At 44.6% G+C, this 11,127-nt stretch overlaps 1 long non-coding RNA gene across 1 annotated transcript; it reads left to right on the forward strand.

Moving 5' to 3' along the window:
• The first annotated feature begins 343 nt into the window (after positions 1-343).
• LOC125945432 (uncharacterized) lies at positions 344-10,459 on the forward strand. Its single transcript, XR_007466892.1, has 2 exons — positions 344-583; positions 10,288-10,459. It is a non-coding gene; the product is annotated as an uncharacterized LOC125945432 (long non-coding RNA).
• Positions 10,460-11,127: the final 668 nt, after the last annotated feature.

Genomic DNA, 11,127 nt, shown 5'->3' on the forward strand with positions numbered 1-11,127 from the left:
CATTCTTAACTGAGTAAGATGTGCTTTTGCTATCTATCACTAATGAACAATACACTCATAGTTAATGCATCTTAACAATGTTGGTCAGCGTCTGCCCATGCGTGTACCTGTAGTGATGTAATGCTTTTTGGCGATGCTTGCCTTACCTTTATTCTTTTCTCCCAGATACCATGCTGAGTACAATAACGCACGCAGTCCAGGCCAGGTTATCAAAAGTATGTTCAATCCACATAATGGACAATAGTATTGGGACTAAACCAAGGCCTATGCAAGAAAAAGTGAGCTTAAAAAAGCGGGGCAAAGGTAAATATACATGAATTCATCACTATCGTAAATGACTGTGTAGAGAAGGATATAAGGCCGGTGGATGAAGTAGCATTAGTTGCTGTGTCTCAGCGAAGTATGGCGAAAGTTTACGTTTGGAAAATTTTTGTCCTTTTTACCGTATTAGCCCTTCTCGGCACATTGGAACAAGGAGTCGAGGCAGTTCCTCTTCGAGGATCATCCAGAGGACGGAATGGCAATGGCGGTAGTGGCAGGAGCCGAAAAGCTACTACCACTACTAATAGGTGTAACACCCGGCGTACGTATTTCTTTTGCTCCTTGCAACACAGCAACCGGACCAAAAGGAACGCTTCAATGTTGGCCGGGCTCACCTGAGAATGATCACGGCAGTGAAGCTGGTCGATCTTTCACGAGATTTGCCTGCATGCTTTCTTTTCGCTACAAAAAAAAAATGATCCAGGCTAGAAGGCACAATATAACTTCGCATTTTAGAGCTAAAGTGCGTTCCCCTGCGCTTTTTAGCACAAATTGGTAATTTATTTGCAGGTTTGTTTCTGACCTGGCTGTCAATGGTGTAAAAAAATTGCTCTTTATCTTCTGCTGCTTCGTTCCCCGTTCGTTGTAATTGAAACTATTCTTCTAACGGTAGTGAGACATAGCTATGTGATCTCTCAATATGCTATTGAAATTTCATTCCTGCTCAAGTTCCAAATACGCAAAAGACAGTGTACTGCGCTTCAAGCACTAATTTATCGCACGCTCTCCGCACTTAGGATAAGTGCATTAAGAATATGTGGCGGAAAACTTGTCTACTTGTTATCTCTCTTTTTTTGTTCATGCTGCCTTCACGCAGCCTTTCTCTATATTGTTTTCTACGTCTACACTTCTATTTATTACCACCATTAGCCCGTTATGTTACGTGCAATGTGAGGCTTTTCAATGATTCTTGTTTTGAGTTGATTCAGAAAACTTTGTTCCTGAGAATGTTTTGTTCATGTCATTACACGAAGTCGTTGCTGCGCAATGAGCGTCTCATTATTTGGCAACCATTTCGTCATACACTATTGCACCACTCTAACTATAAAACACACTCTAAAGGGGGATCGGTGATCGGTTTAGCGCACAAGTTAACTCCATCAAGTTGACTTTTCCGTAACTTTCTGTCAATTGCGCGACACCAAGCTCCCGCTAAATGTTGAAGTGTTAATGATATCATTTAGCTGTTGGTTGTTACGTAATACTACCAGCTGTATTTACTCTGGATTATCATCACTTGTATGCAGGGTGAATTTTCATGAATTGGGTTTTGTGTCCAATTGGCTCGATAGTAGTACAGTAACGGCTCCGATAACGGTACGCTTTCGTAACCTCTAGATTAACCTTACCGTTCAAGCAGCCTTTTGTAGCGTGAGCTACACTGGCCGAGGTTGAGCAGTTTCGCGTGGCTCCTGGAGAGCCGCGCTGCGCATGCCTGAGGAGCAGTGACGTCACACGGCGCATAGCTGGCGCGCCGAGCGTTTGTGCTGGGCGTTTGATTGTTGGCGCTGGGCGTTTGCCAGTGTGGTATAGCCATGGAGAAGGAGAGCGAAATTGCTGCTCAGCGGCGCCGAAGAGTGGAGAAGCTTGACTCATCGGATCCCGAAGTAGTTGCCTGGCAATTAGCGGTTGAGTGTAGGAAGAACGAACAGAAGAAGGCTAAACGTGCTGCGGAGACACCGGAGCAAAGGGAGGAATGTCTAGCAAAGCGGGGTTGCCAGGAGGCTGAGCGACGTGCCGGACCATCTCAGCAGCAGCAACAAAACGCCGTCGATGACGTCAAGGCTCGCCGATTGATTGACTATACGGTGAAACTTGGCGAAAGGGCCAGTCAGCCCCTTTAACCCTTGGATAGCCTCAGTGCTGAAGTCTAACATCGACCTCCAAGTAAGTTTTGACGTTTACGCCTTTGCGTCTTACGTGGTGGAGTACGTGAACAAGGCTAACCGTGGCGTCTCCAACTTGGGCAGAACCATTAAAGCTTTAATCGAAGAGGACCCATCGGATTGGCTGTCGTTTGAAAACGCTATGCGACTGCTAGGGGTGAAGATGCTTAATGCAATTTACATGTCGGCCCAAGAGGCTGCCTGGTTTCTCCTGCGGTTTGACATGTGTACCACTAGCCCAGACGTCATTTACATTGACACCCATTGGCCAGTAGAGCGCCATCGGAGCCGCAGGACGAAGGCCGAGTTGGAGGAACATGGAGTGTTTCCCACGAGTTTTGACATTTGGCACAAGACACCGCTTGAGCGGTACGAAGACCGTCCAGCTGAAATGGAGGGGGCGACGTTCGCCGAATGTATTGTCGAGTGCAATCTGAGTAGCTTGAAGAAGCGTCAGAAGCCAGCCGTGCTTAGGTACCAGGAAAGCTAAGAATAACCCCACCTGAACCTTCGCTCACGCTACGTACGTATATCCTCGCATAGTCTAGCTAAGCCACTGCAAATTTTTTTCATTTAATCCGTGTCCTCGTAGTGCTTTTCTCCCACTTTATTAAATGATATTTTCTCTTCAGCATATTAATCGTCACACTTAGAATCATACTGTCATGGATAAAACCGCGGATTTTTTTTCAGAGAGGGACTGTAGGACACTGTTTTGAGGAGCCCGCTAATGGACACCTTTCCGGAATATTTGTCAACTAGTTTCATAGCGGTTCAGAGAAAACCAAAAGCACCCTCATATATATACAGTAATTTAGATCTAACCTTATCCAACCTACCCTTGTTTCGCCCAATCTATGTGCCATGTAAAGAAAATGTGCTTTCTTGGTCACTCTGCCTACGGCAGGTGTTTTGGCATAGAGATCTGTACATAACAATGTGATTAGTGAGCGTTTACAGAAGCGATGTGAAAGATACGGCCCGCGATCAAGAAGTTCACCAAAACAAGCGGGCGCGACAGAGTATTTGCAGTTGCAAAGCACATCCAGCTCTTACCTCGACAGCTGCCTTTATAATTAGAAAACGACTCACAAAACTGCCCTAATATTGTTCATGTTGAGATTCCAATAAAACAAAGACCTTTATTGCGTTCACATTTCCAGGGAACAGGAGCGGTCATCAATATCGGTCTCAAGGGTACTGAAACTTTTAGAAAAGGCTTGCGAAGTGCGGGGCGGCATAGTTTCCTTACGCATTGAATAAAATATGTAACATAGGCGCCTGCAAGTTTTATGAAATACTACAACGCTCAATAGCCCGCTGATCAAAGGAAGTTACTGGGCGTATGGACGAAAGATACAACACACAATATTACGCGCATAAGCATAACGGCATGGGGTCCGACACTAATAATGCGTTTATTCCCATTCTTGAAGATTGTATTCCGCTTCAAATCGCGTAATAACTGATTTTGATAGTTATAGACTAACTTGCCTCTAAATACATTCCCTGACTAAATTGCAGCTGAAGCTGCGCACTAACAAATCAGTTGTAAGCTAATGTGGAAGGGGCAGTAGCTACAGCAAACAGGAAACGACAGAAGCAGCAATCTGAATTTGTCAGAGGGTTGTACATTATTTTGAAGTGAAGCTGTCAACTGTTGCTGTAAATTTATTGTGCACGTCCACACACATGCCTTATTATTGCGATATCATTTATATGGGCACTTCAGGACACTTTCATTTCAAGACCTATAAGCTCTCTCTTGAGAGTACGCACTTCTCTTAAAGTTGGCGTCGGTGAAGGACGCGCCCGGCAACTCGGTTACGCAAGATACCGTAGTGGGAAAAGTCCTAGTGCGCAAACGGGTAAAAGAAACAAAGAAAACTATGACCTTTAACATGGTAGGAACATTGAAAGTAAAAAGTTAGCTTTCTTAATAAAATGATGCGCTTGACGGCGCCTATTTATTGTGCTGAAAATGTTTAGGTGGCGCATGGTCTTTTGGTTCCATTAATTCGTAGAGAAGCGAGACGATGACCGGCGTATTTGTAGCAACAATACAGTGCTCGTTATGTATGTGCTGTCCTGTGCTGAGCCATACTGGGCAATTATCTAGCTTCCTTGAAACCGAATTCTCCTCGTGAGCTCACGAGAAATCATTTCTGCGGTAAGAACGTTACCCTATGCTTATAACTTTCTATTTAGCGTTTCCTTTGAGGCTAGCAAAATCTTAGGTGGTTGCCTAAAGGCAATCGGTGTCTTTTACAAAAGCAGTAAGAACCAATGCGGGTACCACATCCAATGCCAAATGGAAAGAATAAGCCTCCATTTTTAAGCGTTTTGTTTTGACTCCATTCTTGAGAAAGGCTGTTCTCTTAATATTGCTTAGCATTGCACGGTTGTACCTGGAGCTGCACGAAATCCGTATCAGAAAAAAATTGCTGGCTCTCCCGTAATCGAGAGCAGATCTAAGCAGACTGGCGCCGCGACGCAGGCCTGAAAGCTTAATGAGCGGAAATGAACGGGTTTTGAACTGAACCTCGTTGCAAGTCTCGTCTCGGCCAAATGACCATCCGCGACGCGGCGGACGCTACCGGCATGGTCACGCAGCGTGGCCCTATCTCTCGAAGGAGGCAGCGCAACACCCGCGCCTCGGAACTCACGGACCACTGGCGTTGAAAAGAGCGCAGGGAACCCTATTTCAGCGCCAAAAGATGACAATCTATACTCGGCGACAGCTTTTCTTGACAGCACTGTGGAAGCTACACAGCCAAACCGCCTGCATGCGCGCGCGCCAGGAAATAGTACCTATTTTATTTTCTGATTCTAAGAGTTACTTGGCCCGAATAAATGAAACTTTCTTAATTATAAGTATAGAACAAGTATGGGAAGCTGTTCATGGAAAAAAATTATCGTGCGCCTTATTTTTTTTTTCTTTTTTTTTTCTTGGACGGCACCACGTTTTCCGCACCGCCTGCTGGTTGCTCTCGTAGTAAACATGGCGTGTTTACTACGAGAGAAACACCGTGTGTGGCCGCAAACTCTCCTTTTCGTTCTCCGAGGAGGCTATCCTCTAAATGTGACAAGTGGGTCTCCAAACAAACCAAGCAGGTTATCTGCAATGTCTACGCTGGAGTAAGGCGCCGTCAGCCCGAGCTGTCGACGAATTCTGTGTGCCGGACTGTCGCCGAGCTCACCGGATTGAGTATTCGAACGGTAACTCGAATCAAGGCTGAAGCTCTGCGGGCCCCACTCTCCTCTCCAAAGCGTAAGAAACTGAATTTCTCGGGCGAAGCTGGGAAGCGCATGACCGCCAAGACGATGCTGCTGCGTTACGACACGTTTGCGTTGGCAGCATTGCGGCGCAAAGTGCACAGCTATTTCATGCACAATGAACTGCCTACGACCGAGAAGCTACGCAATGAGGTAATCAGCGACCCTAGCATGGACATGCCGACGATCAGCACTCGCACGATGCAACGAATGCTGAACGACTTGGGGTTCGTCTTCCGAAAGGGAAAAAAGTAATTCCGCATTGGCTCGAAAGAGACGACATCGTTGCTTGGCGTCGAAAGTACTTCCGAACAATCCGAGAAATGCGGAGGCAGCAGCGGTAAGTTCTTGCGTTCTTTTAATTTCTGCAAACTTTCTTTGCGCGTGCTTGTTGGTAAAAGTGTAGATGCGAATAGTGAGCATGCGTGTGTACCTAACGATGAGCGAAAACGAGAGGTATGCTTTGCATCAGTGCGAGTGATCGAAAGCCTTACATAGTCCTAACTTAAGTCGCAGCGAAATTCCCCAGTAAAATGAGGTAGCTGTTCATGTTTGCGCTTGTACGGTGGAAAATAGTATCAGCCGAGGATGCGACGATCTGTGCCGAAGATGTAACTGAGCGTTTCGCTATTGCAGAATTTGCCGTCGCATTGTTTGGGAAGATTTACTGCCCTTTTTTTTCTGCGTAGGAGCAAGGAATCTAAATGACTTGAAGAAAAGGATAGCTAATTTTATTGGGGATGTGGTTTCATTAGCTTTTATGAGCAGCCTGAAACATGTTTTGTAAACATTCGCTTCAGTCTTTCTCAGGGGATGTTTTGCCTGCTCATCTTTGTTGTATGTATTCACATGGGTTTTGTCAGTGGATTCTTCGCGCTGTAACAGAGGCATAACCTTGAATCAAGGCCGCTGGTTTATTAATGGGCTGTTGCCAGTAAAGGTAAGCTCTTAACTATACGACCGATTTCTTTTCTTTTACAGGACCATATACCTTGATGAGACCTGGGTAAACGCTGACCACACTAAGGAGACCGTATGGACAGACACCAAAGTGATGTCCCGGCAAGACGCATTTCGTCAAGGCCTCTCAACAGGTCTCCGTGCACCGAGCGGTAAAGGAGGACGCCTAATTGTTTTGCATGCTGGCAGTGCGGAAGGCTTTGTTGATGGAGCCGCCATAGTGTTTCGTGCCAAGAAGGGCGCTGGTGATTACCACACAGAAATGGATGCTCCGCGTTTTCAAAAATGGTTTGTTGAAGAGTTGCTACCGAACATCAAGCCACGCAGTGTGATTGTGATGGATAATGCGTCGTATCACAGTGCTCAAGTTGAAAAGGTGCCAAGTTCATTATCGAGAAAAGCCGACATCCAGTGCTGGTTGAAATGGAAAAGTATCCCTTTTTCAGATGACCAACTGAAGAGTGAACTGTTGCAGCTCGTTAAGCAGCATAAGCACATGTTCCTTGCTTACCAGATTAACACACTTGCCAGCGCTGCTGGTCAAGAGGTTGTGCGCTTGCCACCTTACCACTGCGAGCTCAATCCAATAGAGCTCGTCTGGAGCCAGGTCAAAGGCTATGTTGCTTCTAAGAACACTGACTTCAAGATCAATTCAGTCGAAAAGCTGCTGCTGGAAGGAATCGCAGGTGTGACCCCGCAGAACTGGTTCCGAGACTGCACTCATGTGATAAGGCTTGAGGATGAGGCATGGGAGTGGGATGGCATTATAGACAGCCAAAGAGAAAGTCTCATAATTCCTTAGGGCACAGATTCGAGTTCTTCTGATGAGTCGAGCAGCTCTGACGTGAGCGGAATTGATGAACTGCCATGAGCATCTCCATGTGTGCTTTTTTAAACCTTCAACCAAAGGATTACACGCGTGCTTAACCAGAAACTGTATTATTGCTTTTGAGGTCCATCAGTCACTGCTATTTATTTACGCTTTTATTGCTCATTGACTCCATTTTAATTTAATATGCTGATCTCTCTATGTTTCGTTGCACTTCGTTTGTGTTCTGGTTACATTACCGTGATGTGATAATAATTGTTGGGATATTGTGTGCCAAAACGACGATGTGATTATGCGACATGCCGTGCAAGAGGGTTGCACAAGTTTTGACCACCCGCTGTTGTTTAACATGCACCGAAACATAAGTACACGGGCGTCCGGCATTTCTGATCCGTCGAAATGCGACAGGCTCAAACCTGTGCTTTTTGTGTCAGCGGCCGTGCACTGTGCACTGTACTATCACGGCGGCTGTGATGTGATGATGTATCACGGCCGTGAAAATTTACAATATACGCAGCATCAGCGAGAACCACATTTCTTAGTTGAGGGTTGAAGTGTTCAAAATTGTGTTCATTTTTCTGTGTGATCTCATGCCAGTAGTGTTTGATGCCTTGTTTCATTGCTGTCTCAATGGGACCTGAAAGTGTGATACCGCTTCTTGTCATTGTTTTGTTTTTCATTTACTCATTTCCTAATGTATTCTACCGTCTCATTCTTCGTTATCAATGTGTTCCTGCTCTTACCTATTTCGATTTGTTTATTATAAATGATTCTTATGACAAGCAATGCTAGCAACGAGTTATGGCTATCACGTTCTGTGCCACAAGTGCAAAAATGTTATGTTGACATAGAGTTCCAGCAACGAGTTATATGGTTATCATGTTCTGGTCACAAGTGCAAAATGTTATGTCGACATGGAGTGCCAGCAAAAAGTTATCGCTATCACGTTCTGTGCCACAAGTGCAAAATGTTATGTTAATAATAATTTAGGGGGTTTAACGTCCCAAAAGCACCATATGATTATGAGAGAGGTCTTAGTGGAGGGCTCAGGAAATTTTGATCACCTGGGGTTCTTTAACGTGCACCTAAATCTAAATACACGGGCCTGGAGAATTTTCGCGTATGGCTGTGATGCAATAAAAGATATGAACTGTTTTTATGCATTCTTTTTTTTCTACCAATAACAATTGGTATTATGGACAACACCTGTTACATACTGCATGCACAGGGATGGAAAAAATATCGACGGCCATGACCCTACATGAAGGTGCTTGACCAGCGAAGCTCGATAAAAGAAACTGTATCAGTCTCTATTCAATTAATCGTAAGCTCTCTTAAAAATCTTCCAATTCAGCGGCATAATGGTACTTGCGTATTTTAGCTGCGGTGTGTGCTTGGCGACATTCGTCACCTTGCATAGTTTGTATAGCTATTATATTGTCACGGGGTCATGACGTAGACGAAGGCAGCAGTCGGCCGGTAAACGGAAAGTCAGATTACAGCAATACACACTGGCACTGATAGCGGCGAATACAGCATCGGCCGTGGAAAAGCTGATAATCTTTGGGACGTGCCGTCTTTTATACATCAAGCATCGAACTTTCGAGCCTTATCACTGGTGGTCGCGCAAACTCTGAAATAAGCTTGACTGTACGTGTCTTGCGCGCAATCCTAACAAAACGATGTACTACAATTGTGAAGCTTCACGAACACTGAGGCGCAGTCTGCGCCGATCATTGCTGACAGTCTTTGTGGGCGTAAACCAAATACAGAAAAACTGAAACAAGACACGCGCGTTGCAGGATCGTGCCGCAACCGGCCTTCCTTTTCGCCTGTACCAGGCTTAATACTGTAAACGTTAACATTCCATCGCGTGTGGCGCGTACCCGTATATCCTGGGCGGCCACACTTTTTGTTGACTGAACACGGAACCTAAGCTTCACTGTTATAAAGGCTGAATAATGCTGGGAAAACCTTCTGAACAGCGGAAACTTTTCTGTGTACCAGTATATATACAGCACAGTAATTAGCTGCATGTATGCACACTCATCAAAGTTTAACTCTGACGTTCCCATTTTGCATGCATACGTTTTGTTAAACGCACTAGCGCTGCGAGCTAGCGAAAACTGAAACTGGAACTGAAATCAGCTGCAAGCTGCCGGACTAGCGTAGTAACACAAATGTGCGGAGGCCCCGCCTCCGTAGCCTTCACTCCAATGTCAAGAAAAGCTGTCGCCGAGTATAGTGTATGGTGCACTGTATCTGCCTTTTGAACGTAACTATTTTAAATGAAAAGTAATATTTCAGCGTTCTAGAAATTACACCTTGAGTGATATTGTGAACAAACATTAGGAAGAAATTGGAAGCAATATATTTTTGCAACTTGTTTGGGCTGTAACCAGCGCATGTAATGCAGTGTTATGCAAGGGGTAGGGGACCAGAGACCGCAATTTCTTACAATTTGACTGGTTGCCCGGGGATCTCGTTTTGCTCTCGCAACGATGCCCGGATGTTCTCGCTCTATTCTCGTCTTCAGTGCCCGGATAACGTCTCTGGATTTTGGCTCAATGCCTCTTGAAGGGGGCCTACAATGGGAGCTAAAAGCATTTCATTCTTAAAAACAAAAGATGCTTGATACTTGTTACCTGACACTTTATTTGTACTTTTGAAAATGGTAAATATAACTGGCGCAGATCTGCAGGTCCTGGGGAAGGACGAGGCCCACGCAAATCAATGAGCCTCAAGAAACAACCTTGTGCACTCAATAAATAAATAAATAAATAAATAAATAAATAAATAAATATGAATAAAAATACATTATACAAAATAAATAATCTTATGATGACCAAGACCTTTGCTTACAAGTTCGTCTTGAAGTACTATTAGATGTCAGTAAAAATAACAATACTGCCCGTAGACGCATCTAATTGTTTTACTTGTACTTGGAGAATCTTGTGTGTTCATCTTTTTATACCTTGGAGCAAATAATGACACCTACATGCTCTTTTGCCGCAGCGGGACGCCGTAGGTGATATATGGACTTGGACCACAACGTTAGCATGTACTCGGCGAGAATCTCTCTGCAGCGAAATCAAACTCCAAAGGAAAAAAAGTTGAGTGCTGAAGGACGAGGTCACCGCTGATACGACGAATGGTCCACACGAATTGAGAGCCACGTCATAGAAGCAGTTCATAATAAAAATGCTCTTCTGATGATAATGTATAGTGTTTACTGGTGCAAGGGCCAGGTATGGCGAAAAAGCGCCAAGAAATGAAAAGGCTCTTCTAAGAAGGCGTTCATTGAATTACTGCACATTAGTTCAGTTTGTTTAGCTAAGGCTCTGTATTGAGGTAAAATATTTGCTGGCTGAGTTTGGTGATTCTACGAGCTAAAACATTAAAAGCAGGGAAAAATCTTTTTATTCAGTGAGAAGGACGCTATCACCAGCCTCGGCAATTCTTGTTTGTATTAGTTTTGATTGTTTACAGAAATTAAATACATAAAAGGACACCCAGAGGGCGGGACAACTAAATGTGTTAGCTTTAACAAAGACAGTGTTCTCTGCCGCACTGGGTTTGTTTTCGTGTTTATTTATTGCTAGCGGCGTTGGGCTTACGTCGATCAACCAAGTGGCCTCTTGGTTGTTAAAGTTGCCGGCTGTTTTTAGCTGTTGCTTCTTCTGGTTCAGCGCCTGTGTTGAAGGAGAATGCGAGACATCAAAATGGTTCACCGACCTCCACTGGTGAATTACTATTGCGAATAGCATTCCCAGCCCGCATCAGCAACTTTGGACAAATTTAGTCTTTCTCGCCCACCCTGTAATATAAAATTAATAATATGATATATTACGGTGA

Source organism: Dermacentor silvarum, chromosome 5 (genome assembly GCF_013339745.2).
Source record: "Dermacentor silvarum isolate Dsil-2018 chromosome 5, BIME_Dsil_1.4, whole genome shotgun sequence".
NCBI classification, from domain to species: domain Eukaryota; kingdom Metazoa; phylum Arthropoda; class Arachnida; order Ixodida; family Ixodidae; genus Dermacentor; species Dermacentor silvarum.